Source organism: Aotus nancymaae, unplaced genomic scaffold, assembly GCF_030222135.1.
Source record: "Aotus nancymaae isolate 86718 unplaced genomic scaffold, 86718_ANA_hifiasm-v0.15.2.pri h1tg000022l_1, whole genome shotgun sequence".
Taxonomy (NCBI): domain Eukaryota; kingdom Metazoa; phylum Chordata; class Mammalia; order Primates; family Aotidae; genus Aotus; species Aotus nancymaae.
In genome coordinates, this window is record NW_026988435.1 from 27,156,634 (window position 1) to 27,165,066 (window position 8,433).

The 8,433-nt window shown below is 37.2% G+C and overlaps 1 pseudogene; it reads left to right on the plus strand.

Moving 5' to 3' along the window:
- The first annotated feature begins 1,683 nt into the window (after positions 1 to 1,683).
- LOC105711821 (rho-related GTP-binding protein RhoC-like) lies at positions 1,684 to 2,342 on the plus strand (annotated as a pseudogene).
- Positions 2,343 to 8,433: the final 6,091 nt, after the last annotated feature.

Below are 8,433 nucleotides of genomic sequence, written 5' to 3' on the forward strand. Positions count from 1 at the left end.
CTGCAGGTCTGTTGACATCATCTGTCTCTTGCCCTGGCTATCACAGCACATTGGCTTTACTTTGCTTCATGGAGAAAAACCTCATAGTTTCTCTCTGCCCCAGCCTCGTATGTCCCTAGTAGCTTTTCCTTTTCTCACAATGTTTACCATTCATTACCAAAATAGAATCCTGCTCAGTACCTCCAGATCCAACTTTGGAATACGGAGGCTGACAAAGCCTTTGTGAAGGCTGTGCAGAGTTACTATGAGGCGTTCCTGAAGAGTGACCATGTGGCCTGCATGGTGCAGAGTGGAGGCTGTTCCACCAATGACTCCAGGGAGGTCTTCAAGAAGCACATTGAGAAGAGGGTATGCAGCCTGCCCGAGATTGATGGCCTCAGCAGGGAGACTGTGCTGAGCTACTGGATGACCAAGTTTGATGCCATCTACCGAGGGGAAGAGGACCCCTGGAAGCAGCAGGCCTGGATGATGGCCAGCGCAGCCTCTGAGCTGATTCTGAGCAAGCAGCAACTCTATGAGATATTCCAGAGCATTCTTGGGATCAAGAAGTTCAAACATCAGCTCCTGTACAATGCTTGACAGCTGGACAATCCAGATGAGCAAGCAGCCCAGATCGAGCTGAATGGATGTCTCCAAATGGCAGATCAAATAGCTAGGGAACACAAATTTCCTAAGTTTGTATCCAAAGAAATGGAAAACATGTACATTGAGGAACTGAAGTCATCTGTCAAGCTGCTCATGGCCAACTTGGAGAGCATGCTGGTATCCAAAGGCTGGGAGTTCAAGCTCCAGAAACTTGAACGCAGCCACCATGCTTCCATCATCAACATGGGTGAGGAGAGTGAGAACCAGCTCTCCAATTCAGACGTTGTGCTTTCTCGTTGGAGGTAGTAATCATGGAAGTCCAAAGCCTCAAATCCTTGGCTCCGAATTGCATCGTATATTGCACAATGGAGGTGGAAGGAAGAGAGAAACTACAGACTGACCAGGCTGAGGCTTCTAAACCAATGTGAGTTATGTTTCTCCAGGGCCCATCTTACAGAGGGTTGCTGCCGTTAGTTCCATTTTGGCCAACTCCAAGGTAAAGATGTGGTTTCCCCAGAAGATCCTAGAAGATATAAACCTCGTTTATTTTTCAAACATGATGACTTGTCTACATTTTATTTGGCAGCCATAGCAAAGATTCTAGTTCTCTGCTTTGAAGAAGCAGAGAACTGAAGAAAAGGAACAGTCTCCTTTCTTGTTTTTTTAAGTATTCACGCTCAAGAGATTAGTCACAGCTTTCATTCATCAATATAATGTGCAGGGAAGTTTGATATGTTCACTTTATTGTATTTTCTACGTAACATTTGACTTTCAGTATAAGACTTTAAATTTTTTTATTTCCATCGATTTTAGGGGAACAGGTGCTATTTACATGAGTAAGTTATTTAGTGGTGATTTGTGAGATGCTGGTGCACCATCACCTGAGTTGTATACACTGAACCCAACCTGTAGTCTGCTATCCCTCACTCCCTTCCCACTCTTTCCCTCTGAGTCCCCAAAGCCCATTGTGTCATTCTTATGCCTTTGCATTTTATAGCTGAACTTTCACTTATGAGTGAGAACATACGATTACAAAAAAAAAAAAAAAAAAAAAAAAAGTCCTGCAGCCTGGGAACTTCAGCCAGCTGCAGCCCTACCATGACTGCAAACTGAAAGAAGCTGGTGATTTTGGGGATGGTGCCTGAGGGAAGACCTGCCTCTTCATTGTCTTCAGCAAGGATCAGTTTCCAGAAGTCTACGTCCCTACTGTCTTTGAGAACTATATTGTGTACATTGAAAAGGACGGCAAACAGGTGGAGCTGGCTCTGTGGGACACAGCAGGACAGGAAGACTATGATCGACTGCGGCCTCTCTCCCACCCCGACACTGATGTCAACCTCATGTGTTTCTCCATCAACAGCCCCAACAGCCTAGAAAACGTTCCAGAGAAGTGGACCCCAGAGGCGAAGCACTTCTGCCCCAACGTGCCCATCATCCTGGTGGGGAATAAGAAGGACTGGAGGCAAGATGAGCACACGAGGGGAGAGCTGGCCAAGACGAAGCAGGAGCCCGTTCAGTCTGAGGAAGGCAGAAACATGGTGAACCGGATCAGTGCCTTTGGCTACCTTGAGTCCTCAGCCAAGACCAAGGAGGGAGTGAGGGAGGTGTTTGAGATGGCCACTTGGGCTGGCCTCCAGGTCTGCAAGAACAAGCGCCGGAGGGGTGTCCCATTCTCTGAGACCCCCAAGGCCTCTCCTACATGCCCCCTCCTTTCACAGAGGTACAGAAATTATCACTCTACAACCCCAGCCTCCTGAAGGCTCCATGCTGATGCCTCCCTTCTCAGTTCCCACCTGCCCAGGACTGCATTGAAGCTTCCCAGCCCCAAGGTGGTGGCATGGGCCCTCCCTCCCAGTGCTCTGGGAGCCAGGCCTTGCCCTGCCCTTCCTCAGGGCCCTGGGGCTTATGCCCCTTTAATCTTCCCCAGAGGATTGTCACACAGCAGCACTTTATACACTTCTGGCTCAACAAGAAAATGTCTGCGGTAGGGGAACCAAGAGTCCCAGGCCCCGGGAGTTGTTTGTGGCAAGGGCCTCGTCTCTGACTGCATTTGGTCAGGGGGGCATGAATAAAAGCCACAGACTTTAAAAAAAAAAAAAAAAACACTTTGGCTAATGAATGTTAAAATACAAAGTCTTTGCTCACTTCTCATCCATGGGCAATATACATATGCAGTTTAGCTGGTTTCTTGGATCATTCAGGTCAGGTGTCCTGAACCCCCCAGATGGAACATTACTGGCCTGTGGCCAGTAAGAAACTGGGCACACAGCAGGAGGTGAGTGGTGGGTGAGCCAGCATCACCATCTGAGCTTCATTTCCAGTCAGATCACAGCAGCATTATATTCTCATAAGAGTGCAAACCCTATTGTGAACGGTGCATGCGAGGGATCTAGGCTGTGCACTTTTTATGAGACTCTAATGCCCCGTGACGAGATAGAACAGCGTCATCCTGCAACCATCTTCCCACCTCGCTGTGGAACAAAATATCTTCCAATAAACCAGTCTCTGGAGCCAAAAAAGTTTTGGAACTATTGGTTTAGAGGGATCATGTAATTAGTAGTAATGGTCAGGATTCTAGAAAAACAATGACACAATTTTCTCACTCCATTCCCCTCATCTCTTACTACCCACTCAGAGACTGTGTTCCCTAATAAAACAGTATCATGTGACTCACTGCCTAAGACACTACTTTCTGGATAACTCAGGCTAGTACACCACTTGTGCAGCCATGAATCAGTTTGATTAACACATTATTTGTTTTTTTGATTAAAAATATTTGCAGAAATGAAATAAAAGAAAGTGTGTTTCTTTTTAAAATTGCCCTCAGTCCCCAGATCTTCTGAAGATCATTTAGAAATCTGTGTTAAATATATTATTTCTATAATAAAATAGAACACAATAGATATATCTTTTGGCAAGTAGGTACCTAATCACACAAGGATCCCTTTTAATTTATTTACTTCATGTCTATAAACCAAATAAGTGTGAGTACACTGTGGATATGTATTAAAACATCAAAATATAGATATAATCTTATCACGGTTAAATTAATATATACTTATAGAAATTCTACATGTTGCTATATCCAAGATATTTTTTCCTAACATGTATTACAGATTGAATTCAATTTCATCATTGATATTTGTTTGTCACCCAAAATAGAAAGAGAGCTAGTATCAGATAAGACCAAAAGTTGAAAACTATACATAACTATTGGATCATATCTAATGAGATGAGGTAGACTGTGATGTTGGGAAGAATAAAGATGGAAAACTAACTTAAATTATTGACATATTAATACACATTAGAAAATAAATGGCTTCATTCCATTAAAGAGAGAATTATTTGAATTTAAAACTGTGCATTTATACTGAAAGAAAAAAATAGAGTTGATGACTGTTTTCAAATCTGACCTTGTGTATTCTTTATATTTATAATATTCAAGTTTTGATTATATTCTAAATATTTGTGCTCATTCACACACATTTTTAATTGGTAAATTTGTTTCATTTACCATAATATATGGGTATTGCAATAAAAAATTAAGCAATTATATTTGATTTGTTGTAAAAATATATTTTGAGGTATATTTGTTAAAATAATTGTGATTATTTTTCCTGAGGAGTACTTGTATTTTTGTCAAATATATTGTTGAAAGTAAACAGCAGTTACACAAGTTTCAAGGCTGTAATAAAAGAAGGTGAAGATTTTTGCTATTATTTGTATTTTATGTAAATTGACAATGAAGAGAAATACATTTATATCCAGACAATAGGGTAACATTTTTAATGATGGCCAATTAAATGTCTCCACCATTTGAATAATTTATATCTATCTATCTATATAGATACAGATAGATAGATAGATATGAATATGTCTATGGATACGTCTTTGGATATATGATTTCTATAGCTGTATCTATATAATGAGATATATATATATATATGATTCCATTTTTTACATTTTTGTTATTCTATATGTGCATGGTCAACAATTTAAGTTATTTAGCTACAAGAAACAAAAATCTAGTCACGTTTTTGCATTGTATATAGCCAACATCTTGAAAATACCATCCTCATTCCATTTTAAATGGGTTTCATGATCTTCATTATTAGAAGAAAAACCGAATGAAATGTCAAATCAGGGACCACGTCTATTATCATTCGTGTTACATTTGATAAAGAAATATCCTCAGTTTTAAATAGTACTTCAATATGCATTGCCTGATATTCTTCCCAGAGAAGAAAATTGTCATGCTTATTCTGTTTTTGGCATACCTTGTTTCCTAAAACTGAACTAAAGAAAAGAATTGTAGTGGCAGTGCATTTATTTGACAAGCTAATTGAAGTTGCACAATACATCAGTCTGATTTCAAGGACAGAAAGGTTAATGGACTGTGCTTCTGTATACTTGTACAATAGCTGAGTTTTCTTTTTTGAAATAACTGTGATTTCCTACATTAGCAGTTACTTAATTCAAGCAGCAAAGATGTATTTGAAAGGAAAACTTAATCATTATAAAATAAACCCATTTTAGAATATGCAGTTCACAAACTTACATTGAACACATAATGTCATGTCCTTGTCAAATAATAGAAAATGCAGTTCTCATTTTCTCGTTAAAAAGTGTTGTGATTTCAATGTAAATGTATTTAGTGGGACAACACAACCAGGGAACATTTTAGACAAGTGGTATTTAGTCTGTTACATTCCTGTCATAAACGGGAAACATGAGATTTTCTTTGATACAATTCAGCTCCAGTTGAAAATAAATACAAGGTGCATGTCAATACTAATTTTTTCATATGAGGGTAACATCTGAAAACCAACTGGCTAGAGTGGAGTTTATTTAAAAAATAAAACTTGGTTATGAAAGGCCAATACATGAGTACAGACCTCAATTTAACATTTTAAAAGTAGTATTATTAATGTTGGAATACAAAAAATGTCAAGGTCTATAAAAATTGAAAGGAGAGCAAAACATGGTCATTTCTATGATCATGAAAGTAATTTTTGACATAAGTTTAAGGATATTTGTAATGTCTATACATTTTCCCTTACTCTGAGATTTACATATACATTTAAAAATGATATTCTTTGAATTATAAAATAATGTAGACTGAATCATGTATCTATCAGTTTAATAAACATTTGTTATGATTTGACTGTGTTAAACATACTATTTTAAGTCTTAGAGATTCATCGATGACCCAAATAGAGAAAAATTCTTGCCCTGATAGAACTTTTAATGACACTATAAGCAAGAAAAACAAGCAAATTAAACATCAATAACATAATGACAAGTGCTAAAGAGAGAAAAAAAGGGAACAAAAGAGAGATGTGAAGTCAAAACTATGTATGTAGAAAGTTCCATAGTAAGGAGTTTAGAATAAATAGGTATAAAAAGGAAGAAATCTTCCAAAATCTCTCACTGTGTTTCATTCATGGTCAACAAGGGTGTGCACTGTGATTTAATCTCTTAAATATTTGATTTTTATTACACATGCTTCTAGGCACATGCAAACTTTCAAAATGAAAATCCTACCTCACATATAGCATATTTTGAAGTTTTTCATTGAAAATGATATTGCTCATTTTTTCAATATGTTTAAGATGCTACTGAATAAGTAATTTAATTTAAAGCATGTGATACATTTTTAAGTTCAATGTACCTATATTGTTTCTCATTATGCTCTATAAGTACATAATATACTATATATATATTACAATCTATGATTCATAATTTGTGGTTAGAAATTTAAAAAATTGTTTTTTATAGATTTCTTTTTTAGACTCATTGAGTTATAAGTTATATGTAAAAATAGCACATATTTAATATATGCTGTTTAATGAGTTTAGACTTTGCATACACCCATGATACCACCACCACAATTAAGATACTTAACGTAGCTAATTTTTTTTTTTTTTTTTGACATAGAATCTTGCTCTGTTGGTCAGGCAGTTGTGCTTTGGAATGATTTCAGCTCACTTCAACCTCCACCTCAGAAGTTCTAGAGATTCTCCTGCCTCAGCCACAGAGTAGCTGGGCCTATAGGCACGTGCCACCAGGCCCAGCAAATTTTTTTGTATTTTTAGTAGAGATGGGGTTTTGCCATGTTGGCCAGGCTGGTCTCAAACTCCTGGCCTCAAGTGATCTTCCTGCCTGGGGCTCCTAAAATGCTGGGATTACAGATGTGAGCCACCATGCCCAGTCCTTCCCTTATTCTTTTGTGTCTGTGTGTCTATTTTTTCATTTGCGATGTGTATATATATGTTTGTGTGCATGTGTGTGTGGTAAGAACAATTAAATGAGATATATCCTCTAAAGGGGCCAATATGGTATTGTTAATTGTAGGTGCTGTGTCATGGAATGGATCTATAGAAATCATTAATACTGTGTAACAGAAATACTGTAGCCATTGAGCAACAATTTCTTGTTTTCCTTTCTCCAGCTTCTTGCAACCTCAATTTTTTTTTCTGCTTCTATGAGTTTGACTATTTTGTATGCCTGCAACAAATTGAATGATGCAGTAGTTGACCTCCTCTGACTGGCTTATTTCACTTAGTGCAGTGTCCTTAAAGTTCATCCCTGTTGTCACGTATGGCAGGATTTCCTTTTTTTTTTAAGGCTGAATTATCTTTCATTATGTATATATATCACTTTTAACAATATATTAATCTATCAATGGACATGTAAGTTGTTTCAAATTTTGGCTGTGAATAATTCTACAGTGAATATGGGAGTGATAAAATATTTTTAAGACCCTGACTTCACTTTCTGTCGGCAAATACCCAGAAGTGAGATTTCTGGAGCATATGATAGTTATATCTAATTTTTTGCAGAACTTTCTTACTGTTTTTCATATTGGCTGAATTATTCTACTTTCTCGCCAACAATGTATAAGGATTCCAATTTCTTCACATCTTTGTCAATTAAAAAATTAACAAATATTATGATTGTATCAAGTATTGTGATCATTTCGATGTTTGGTATTTCTTGACAAGTAGACCCACAGAAAATGATTTTCAACTTTATTATTAGCAGTACTGCATGGATGTGAAAATACCCTTTAATTGTCTAAGTAAACTATGCCTAGGTTTCTTTTCAATTAACTAATTGAAAAGCCACTGCATTTTTTTTTTTCTGTAGAGTTTCCTTCATATATATCTACATGGTGTAGGTTAGTATAACTCTTTATAAATTTATAATTAAATTAAGAGAATCACAATTAAAGATCAGTTCTGTTTGCTTGTTTAATTTACAGGTGGCAATTTATTCAACAGGAGGCATATATTATAATTCTTTCTTTTTATAGTTTTAGCAGTTCTTATTGCTCAAAGACTAGATCCATTTTTCCAATAGGTATTGAAAAATGATGGTATTATAATTTTATTATTTCTTCTTCAGCTGTTGGACTGAAAAAAGAAACATCTATCATTTGGTTACCAGTGGTTTCATCCATACAAAAGAAGCATTCCATCTCTTCTTTGCTTTTAATTACTGATGGCCTTTATCTGCTTATGTCGCTATAAAGAATTACCCGAGGTGGGTAATTTATTTTAAAAATGGTTTCTTTGGCTCACAGGTCTGCAGGCTATGTAAGAAGCATTGCACCAGCATTTTCTTCTGACAAGGGACTCAGGCTGCTTCTACTCATGAAATAAGGAAAAGGGGAGCTGATGTGCAGAAATCAAGTGGCAAGAAAGGAAGAAAGAGAGATAAGAGGAGGTGTCAGCTCTTTTCAACAATCAGATATTGTAGGAACTAAGGGTGAGACCTCACTCACTCCCGTGTAAATGGCACCAAGCCTTTCATGAGGGATCTCCTGGCATCCAAACACCTCTACTA